We start from the raw sequence: 7,865 nt of genomic DNA, 5'->3' as shown, positions 1-7,865 counted from the left end.
GGAAGGAAGGAAGGAAGGAAGGAAGGAAGGAAGGAAGGAAGGAAGGACAAACGGATGGATGGCCAAACAGATGCATGGATGGAAGGATGGATGGACAGACAGATGGTTGGATGAACAAATGGCTAGATGAACAGTTAGGGAGCCACTGTGAGAGCCATGAGGGGAACCAGGCACATGAGTAGCATGATGAAAGCCAAAAGAGGAGGAAATTTCAAGAAGTAGGAGGAGGCTTGTTGATGGACCACAACATCACATAGAGCAGAACAGGCCAGGAGAATGAGGCGGTGGGGGGGCATGGATCTTTTTAACTCGGACAGAAGAAAGTCATTGGTGACCTCAGGACAGGTCCTCCTCAGCCTTTGCATGTTGTCTGTGCTTTCAATGACATGCCTTAATTGTAACTTAATCACATTACTGATTTTTATCTTTTTGGGGAAAATCAAATTGATTTGCACATGCAACAAAATTGGTGAGATTACTCCAGCTGCTGCCAGCAGGTGCTGACAAGTACAGAAGTGAATGTCAGAGCATAAGAAAATACACTAAACATTTATTTTAATAAGCCCTAGTAAACCTTAGTTATTTATTAAATTGCCATGGATAATTAGGTTTCGGTTTCCAGGGTTGTTTCATTTTTAACTCCCTGTGTTCCAGTAGGAGGAACAGGGCTGGATGTGTGGGCAGGAACCTGTGTGAGATTCATCCAAGGGCAGTTTCACTGCTGTTAGCTTTTTGGGGTCTCTTTGATTACGTCTCACTTTCTACCACAACCATCCACACAGGGTAAGTCATTCTAACACACACGCACACACGCACACATACACACACGCACGCACACTAGCTGAGCACGTGGTGCTTTGGAGTGGCGACTCCTCCAACATGGCGTCTTAGGCCTCACCCTGCCAGGCCCTGATCCAGCCAGTCTGTCTGTGTGCGGGCCCTGGGAGGGAGCAGCCCAGGCTGAACCTGAGCCCCACACTTACCATCTTAGGGCTGACTCTCGATAAGTTAAGAAACATGACGAGGGACGCCTGGTTGGCTCAGTTAGAAGAACATGCGACCCTCGATCTCATGAGTTCGAGCCCACGTTGGGTGTAGAGATTACTAAAGAAAGACGTGAGGAGTACATGAAAGTCCAATGGCTACTTCCACATTCCTCTTCACCCCCGACCCCCATGCTCCAAACCTGGCTGACAAAGTTCAGAACAAACTAGAAGAAAAAGCCACCGATTATTTCATTTCCATGTAGTAGTTGGTGGTGTGGAACATGGGTCTGTGGAGTAAGGAGGTGTTCTTCAAGAAAACTTTAAAATGGCTCAGGGAGGGTTTGGCAATCCCCTCTCTAGTGCCTGTTCAGCACAATGGCTCAAGAGTGTGTTGCCCATCTAAAGACGGGTCTGTGTATGTCTCTGCCTCTTCCCCACATATCCCAGATCCAGAACTTTCTGTGACTCAAACGTTTAGTCAGTAAAGTGGTTTCCTATGAACTGACGCACACAGTTTGCCCAGGAGAAATGCCCAGGCCCTGGTCCATGTGTAAATGGCGCCGTCCCCGGAAGTCCCATTACATTCCAGCCTGGGAAAGGTGAGAGGTACTAAGCAGAGACCTCACACCCGCTTTCCGGTGTAGCCCCTCGTGGGGAAGCTGGGTGGTCAGTGGGGGAGGTGGGGCTGTTACAGACATGGCAGGACCCTCTCCCACGGCTGCATGGCCGGGGCACCAGAGCTGGAACCTGTGACCACTGATCTGTCCTCCCTCTGGCCCACCAGAGAATTAAACCCCAAAGCTCCTGAGTCCTTCTGATGTCCAAAAACGCGAGGGCAAAATCTCCCACCTCAGACAGAAGAACGTGGTGCTTTAGATCTGGGCCTGGAAATGGGCTCCCAGCTCCGCTCTGCCTCGCCTGGCTCCTGCCCTCTCCCGGCTGACATCTCCTGTATAGAAAATGTAGAAAATGCTTTCTCAGAGAGGAGGTGTGAAGATGAAATGCCACGATGCACATGACATGCTTACACTGAAGGTCAGACGCTGGGTGGCTCTTCAAGGCTGAAGTTGGGAAAATTAGGAAGAGAGGATCCCATGCTGGGTCTGGAGTAGTGGACAAGGACAAGAAAAGGGTTCGAGGAAGAGCTCTGTGGAAATCCTAGTGCTCCAGAGATGGGCCCAGAGGAGCAGCCGGGAAGACCCGGGCTCAGACTGGAGCCCCAGCAGGACAGTGTCACAGAGCCTGGGCAGAAAGGAGTGCCAAGGAGTATCAGATCTTTCAGAAAGTTGGCCTGGGAAGAAAAAAACCTTTGAATCATATTTGCCTTTTCAGTGAAAGTGAATTCAAATTAATTTGGTTTTCGAATTTTTAACGCACCCATTGTCATCATTGTACCCTAGAGCGTTGTGAAAACTTACCAAATTGGAACTCAATTACCATCTACACTCTAAGAACAGGAACCCAATCTTGCAAGCAGATTTGAAAAACTCCTGGGTTGCCTGGGTGGCTCAGTCGGTAAAGCCTGTGACTCTTGATTTTGGCTCAGGTCATGATCTCACATTTTGTGACATCCAGCCCCACGCCGAGCTCTGTGCTGACAGAGCCTGCTTGGCATTCTCTCTCTCTCTCTCTCTCTCTCTCTCTCTCTCTCTCTGCCCACCCCCTTCCCCATTCACATACGTGCTCTTTCTTGCTCTCTCTTTCGTGCTGTATCTCAAAATAAATAAATAAACTTAAAAAAAAGAAAAAAGAAAACTCCTGAGCCCGGGAAAGAAAACATTCTGTCTGTCGAATGTGCATTAAGTTCTCCTGATTCTCCCCGCTCCTTCCCGTTCCTGCATTCTCCCTACTGTTACCAGAGAGGAGGACACACCATCCTGATTTCCTTCACAAATAAAACCCCTGGGAGAACCAAGGAAAGAAATATGGACAGGGAATCAGAATGTGATCAGTTTGGGCCTCTGCTTAGTTTCTTGTGGTCCCCTCTGATGTCTCTCAGGGCCCTTCCATGGCTCTATACAGCAGTGATAAAGTTCTGAAGGTAGGGTAGGGAGCCTGTTGACTTTGAAGGGTGCCTTGAGTTTTGAAGTTTTTCTTATATCCATCAGTTTGGGAGCTTTTTCTTTCTGTGCAAATCAAAACAGACCCCACATGTATTTGATTTAAAAAAAATTTTTTTTAATGTTTATTTGTGTGTGTGTGTGGGAGAGAGAGAGAGAGAGAGAGAGAGAGAGAGAGAGAGAGAGAGAGAAACAGAGCAACTCTGGGGAGGAGCAGAGAGAGGAGACACAGAATCCTAAGCAGCCTCCAGGCTCTGAGCTGTCAGCACAGAGCTCAATATGGGGCTTGAACCCACGAACCACAAGATCATGACCTGAAGTCAGACATTTAACCAATTCAGCCACCCAGGCGCCCTTAATTTTAAGTGTTAAAAAAGCCTCTCATCTCCTAGTACAACAACACTGCTCATTTCTATTGTCTATTTTGTGGGTCCCGTAGCCCTGGAGTAAGCAATTTAAGGTCCTGGACTTGGGACATCTGGAGGTCACCATTAAGTGCATGAGCTCTTATTAAGTCAATATTTAATAAAGCCTTTGAAAATGCTAATGATTATGTTTGTGGGACGGTCTGCTGAGATTAGAGAAAGGAAAAACTTTGTAAGTGTAACTTTTCTTGCTCCAAACCATAAGTAAATGGCCAGATCTAATCTTCCCTTCATCCATCATTTATATTTATTATATTTGGGGAGTCTGGTTAGTGGTCTACATTCCTTGGGGTTTTGCTACATCCAGGATCCTATTATACAATCATCTTTGATAAAACTTAACAGTATACAACCCCAGGCCTTGAAGGATAGCGCGATGCCAAACCCCATTCCAAATGTGTTTCCTACTAAAGCAAACTATATTGAAAGGCATTAAAGAGAAGGATTCCCCAGTGACTTCCAATTGCAGAAAGAAAAAAAAAAAATGTCATAAATCACTAGTTCCACAGAAAGCTCCCCCATATCACATTCTCTTCCTATCTCATCACCATTCTTGTGGGAAAGTGAGTGTGGTGGGGTGTGCCCTCCTTAAGAACATGGCTTGCGTACAGGGTTTTTCTCAAGCAAGTGATTACTTGCTTTAAGGAGTGCAATTTGGGGCACCTGGGTGGCTCAGTCGATTGAGCGTCCGACCTCGGCTCACTGTTTGTGGGTTCGAGTGCCATGTCGGGCTCTGTGCTGACAGCTCAGAGCCTGGAGCCTACTTCAGATTCTGTGTCTCCCTCTTCTCTGTCCCTACCTCACTTAAGCGCGCGCACGCTCGCTCTCTCTCTCTCTCTCTCTCAAAAATTAAAAGGAAAATTTAAGAATGAGTGCATTTGGACATGTTGGCATGTACCAAGGCAAAATCCAGATGGTAGAGAACGGCAGGTTAGGTGGCCTGAGTCTCCAACAGATAATTTGTAAGGAAAAGGCAGAGATGGAGAAGCTTAAAAGAAGCTTACAAGACATCTAAAATATGGGCAAGACTAACCTACAGTGGCTAAGGACATTGGGTGATGAAACCATAAGTAAACACAAGGAACTGAAGACTGGAAGTTAGGAGTGTGGTTGTTTTGGGGGGGGGGGGGCTGCAGTTGGGACAGATGCGTGGAGGGGCTTCTGGGGTGGCCAGCAAAGTCCTCTCCCTTCATCTGGCGGGTGCTTCCTAGGGCGTTTGCCCGTTTGCATCAATCCCGGGGCGATCCATTTGTTTTGTATGGTTTTGAGTATCTCTTTTACAATAGAAACTTCTATTTTAATGAGTCCACTCGGGGTTCATGTTACCTATAGTCTTGCCGGAATTCAGCTTTGGTGGGGAGTTGTCTCTAACAAAATACGTCTTCGTTTTCTCAGTGGGAGGAAAATCGTAGATCCAGCTGGAAATTCCCCAGTGGGGTTGTCTGGCAGCTTGGTCAGAACTGTGGGCCTGGGGGTGGAGCTTTTCTGGGTTCTGGCTACTGAAATCATCTGCTCTTTCTTTTTTCCCTGCTTTTTGTTTATGTAGCTAATTTTCTAGTCAATTGCTTTTAGTGACGGAATAAGCACCTGCAAACCCACCTTCCCTAAACAAAAGCCAGGACCCTGATGACAGCATCCATCCTGCCCTTCCTCCTCCCTGATCTTTGGTAAACTTTAAAGGCCACAAAGGTTTGTTTAGGGGAACTCACCCCTGCCATGAGCCCCTACTTACTGCCCCTCGTTGTCCCTGGAAATGCCAGTCTGAAGTGACCACCCTTGTGGTGTGATTTTAGGTACATTTTAGGTGATTTGAGGGTGACCTCTGACATCTCTCCCTCCAGCAGGGGCATCATCCTTTACCTGGAGGCTTTCACCCCTGTTAAGTGTAGCTCCACCAGCGCCCCAAGCCCCTTACCATGAATAAACTAGGTGAGAGCTAGTTTCAATAGCAGGTAAGTCGTGAAGAGTAGGATCCTGAAACCTGAGGTCGGGGCACAGTAAGGAAGACCCAAGGGGGGGTTGGTGAGAGTTTACCTTTTCTTCCTTTTCTTCTTCTCATTAGACCCGGCCTCAACTTGTTGATATTTTCCGGCTAACTCTAGGATCCCACTAAAACACAACATTTGCCTCTGTCCCTGGGGCTGCATGAAGCTAGTTCTCCAGCTCTCTCGGTGCACAAGCCTGAGTCCAAATCAGTTTGGGAAGGAAGGGCAGGGACCTCATCTGGTTTTGGTCACCATTCAGTTCTCAACCCCTGGCACAGTGCTTGGCACATAGCAGGTGTTCAGTAAACAAGATAAAATAATGTATGAATAAACACGGGACCAGGCCCACAACCAGCTTGTAGCAAGAAAGAGCATGCAGAGATCTCTCAAGAGGAGCAGTGAGAAAGAGACTGCTGTTGCTCTGCAGGCTTTCAGGGCCACCTGCCCCCTCACCTCTGCTGCTGGGCATTTCCTCAGCAGCAGCCCAGGTAGGCAGGATCAGCCACTTCTGTGCCTCCCTGTCCTCCACGAGGGAGTCAGCCAGTACCTAGTTCTTGAGAAGTACTGGCTCTTACCACATCATCTCCCACTTGACATCCCTGCTGGGATCATGGGGGTATTTCCTCCACACACTGTCTAATCTGCACGACACAGTAACCCCGTGAAGTAGGTAATTCCCACTTAATAGAGGAGGAAACTGAGGCCGAGAAGGACTGAAGTCACTTCTGAAGGGCAGAGCTGTAACTAGAACCTGGAACTTTGAATTTTTTTTAACATTTATTTATTTTTGAAAGACCGAGCATGAGGTGGGGAGGGGCAGAGAGAGAGGGAGACAGAGTCCGAAGCAGGCTCCAGGCTCCCGGCTGTCAGCGCTCAAACAAACGAACTGTGAGATCGTGACCTGAGCCCAATCGGATGCTTAACTGACTGAGCCACCCAGGCACCCCTAGAGCCCAGAACTTTGGATCTCTGGGTCCAGTATCCTTCTGCTGCCCTGTCTTAGGTGCTGAGATCCAAATAAAGGGGGATCAAGAGTCAGCCTTCCCGTCAAGAAGCTTACAATCCAGTCTGAGCACAGAAAACACCCTACACAATAAACACAGCCACTTAATATACTGGAGCACTGCCTGATCCTTCCCCGGCTTTACTTCACAGAGATGCTATGAAAGATTCCTAGTGTTTCTCAGAAGGTTTCTCTCTGTAAGTTTATTTTACACAGCATGGAATGGGGTGGCTCAGCAGTCTTCAGCTGTGTGCTGTAACACGGAGGCCAAGGGGAGCCTAAGAAACAGAAACCCGCAGGAAATCCCAAAGACCCTGTTTGGACCAACTGTGTCGATCTCACCCTTCAGCAGACCTCGTTAGAGCAACCACGTTGTGGATAAGAAAAAGAAAGCAAAGGGTCTAATCCATAATCGAGATAACCGTTCCCTGTAAGCGTTACTGCCCAGCACACAGAGATGGCCTTGCTTTTGGACCTACTTCCCCCAACAAGCTGCTTCACATCTCTGTCTTCTGATGCTCTCTGTGACCCCATGCAGGCAGCAGGGCTGGTGCTTGGAAACGTTACCCAAGGCCCCGCGGATTGTCGGTGGCAGTGCTGGAACTTGAACCTGAGCTCTTTCCGGCCCCCACCTCTTTTCTCGCTTTCTCCCCACAGTGGCCCCTGTTGTCCTCCTCTTCCAGCCGACCTTGAAAAAGACCCAGCAATGGCCTCTCCCCCACCCGCGAGCCCACGGCACTGACTCTCAGCAACTCTTGCTCATATTACGTTGGTTAAGTGCTCACTGACCACTTCGCTGCGCTATAATCATTTAATTCATCTATGCCTAGGAGGAAGAGATGCTTTATTTAGAAGCTTCCGAGGGAAAACTTCCCAGTCTTCAGGTCACTATCAGCTTGCTGGCCTTGGGATGATCTCAGGCTCCGCCCGCTGTGCTCCTCTTCTGAGCAGAGGAGGATAATCAGGTGGCTTCATCTAAGGGGGAGCTAATGTGCTGAGGACTGCGGGAGGGTTGTGGCTGGTCTCACAAAGAGAGGACAGACAGATACAGGAAGGCAGGATAATGAGAAGACCTTCGAAAAAATAAGCAGATCTTTTTATGCTCCTCCTGGGGCAAGAAGAGAGGATTTATCTTCTTGAGCTGCAGGTTGAGGCTGGTACTCAGGTTGACAGCCAGTGTTTCTTAGCCACAACTGTACATTAGGGTGACCTGGGAAACTTTCCCATATCCTTATAATAGGCCTGGCATCTGGGTTTTTAAAACTCCACAGGATTCCAGGGTGCCTGGGTGGCTCAGTCGGTTGAGCATGCCGACTTTGGCTCAGGTTATGATCCCACAGTTTGCAGATTTGAGCCCCACTTCGAGCTCTCTGCTGTCAGCGCAGAGCCTGCTTAGGATCCTCTAT

General features: G+C 48.4%; 1 protein-coding gene across 5 annotated transcripts in view; it reads left to right on the top strand.

Moving 5' to 3' along the window:
- ATXN7L1 (ataxin 7 like 1) overlaps positions 1-7,865 on the top strand; it is a 254,775-nt gene that overhangs the window by 115,615 nt on the left and 131,295 nt on the right. The window lies entirely within an intron of this gene.

This window comes from Herpailurus yagouaroundi, unplaced genomic scaffold, assembly GCF_014898765.1.
Source record: "Herpailurus yagouaroundi ecotype Mexico unplaced genomic scaffold, PumYag 100, whole genome shotgun sequence".
In the NCBI taxonomy this organism is placed as follows: domain Eukaryota; kingdom Metazoa; phylum Chordata; class Mammalia; order Carnivora; family Felidae; genus Herpailurus; species Herpailurus yagouaroundi.
The sequence above is the reverse complement of the archived record's forward strand: the minus strand, read 5'-3'. Positions and strand labels throughout refer to the sequence as shown.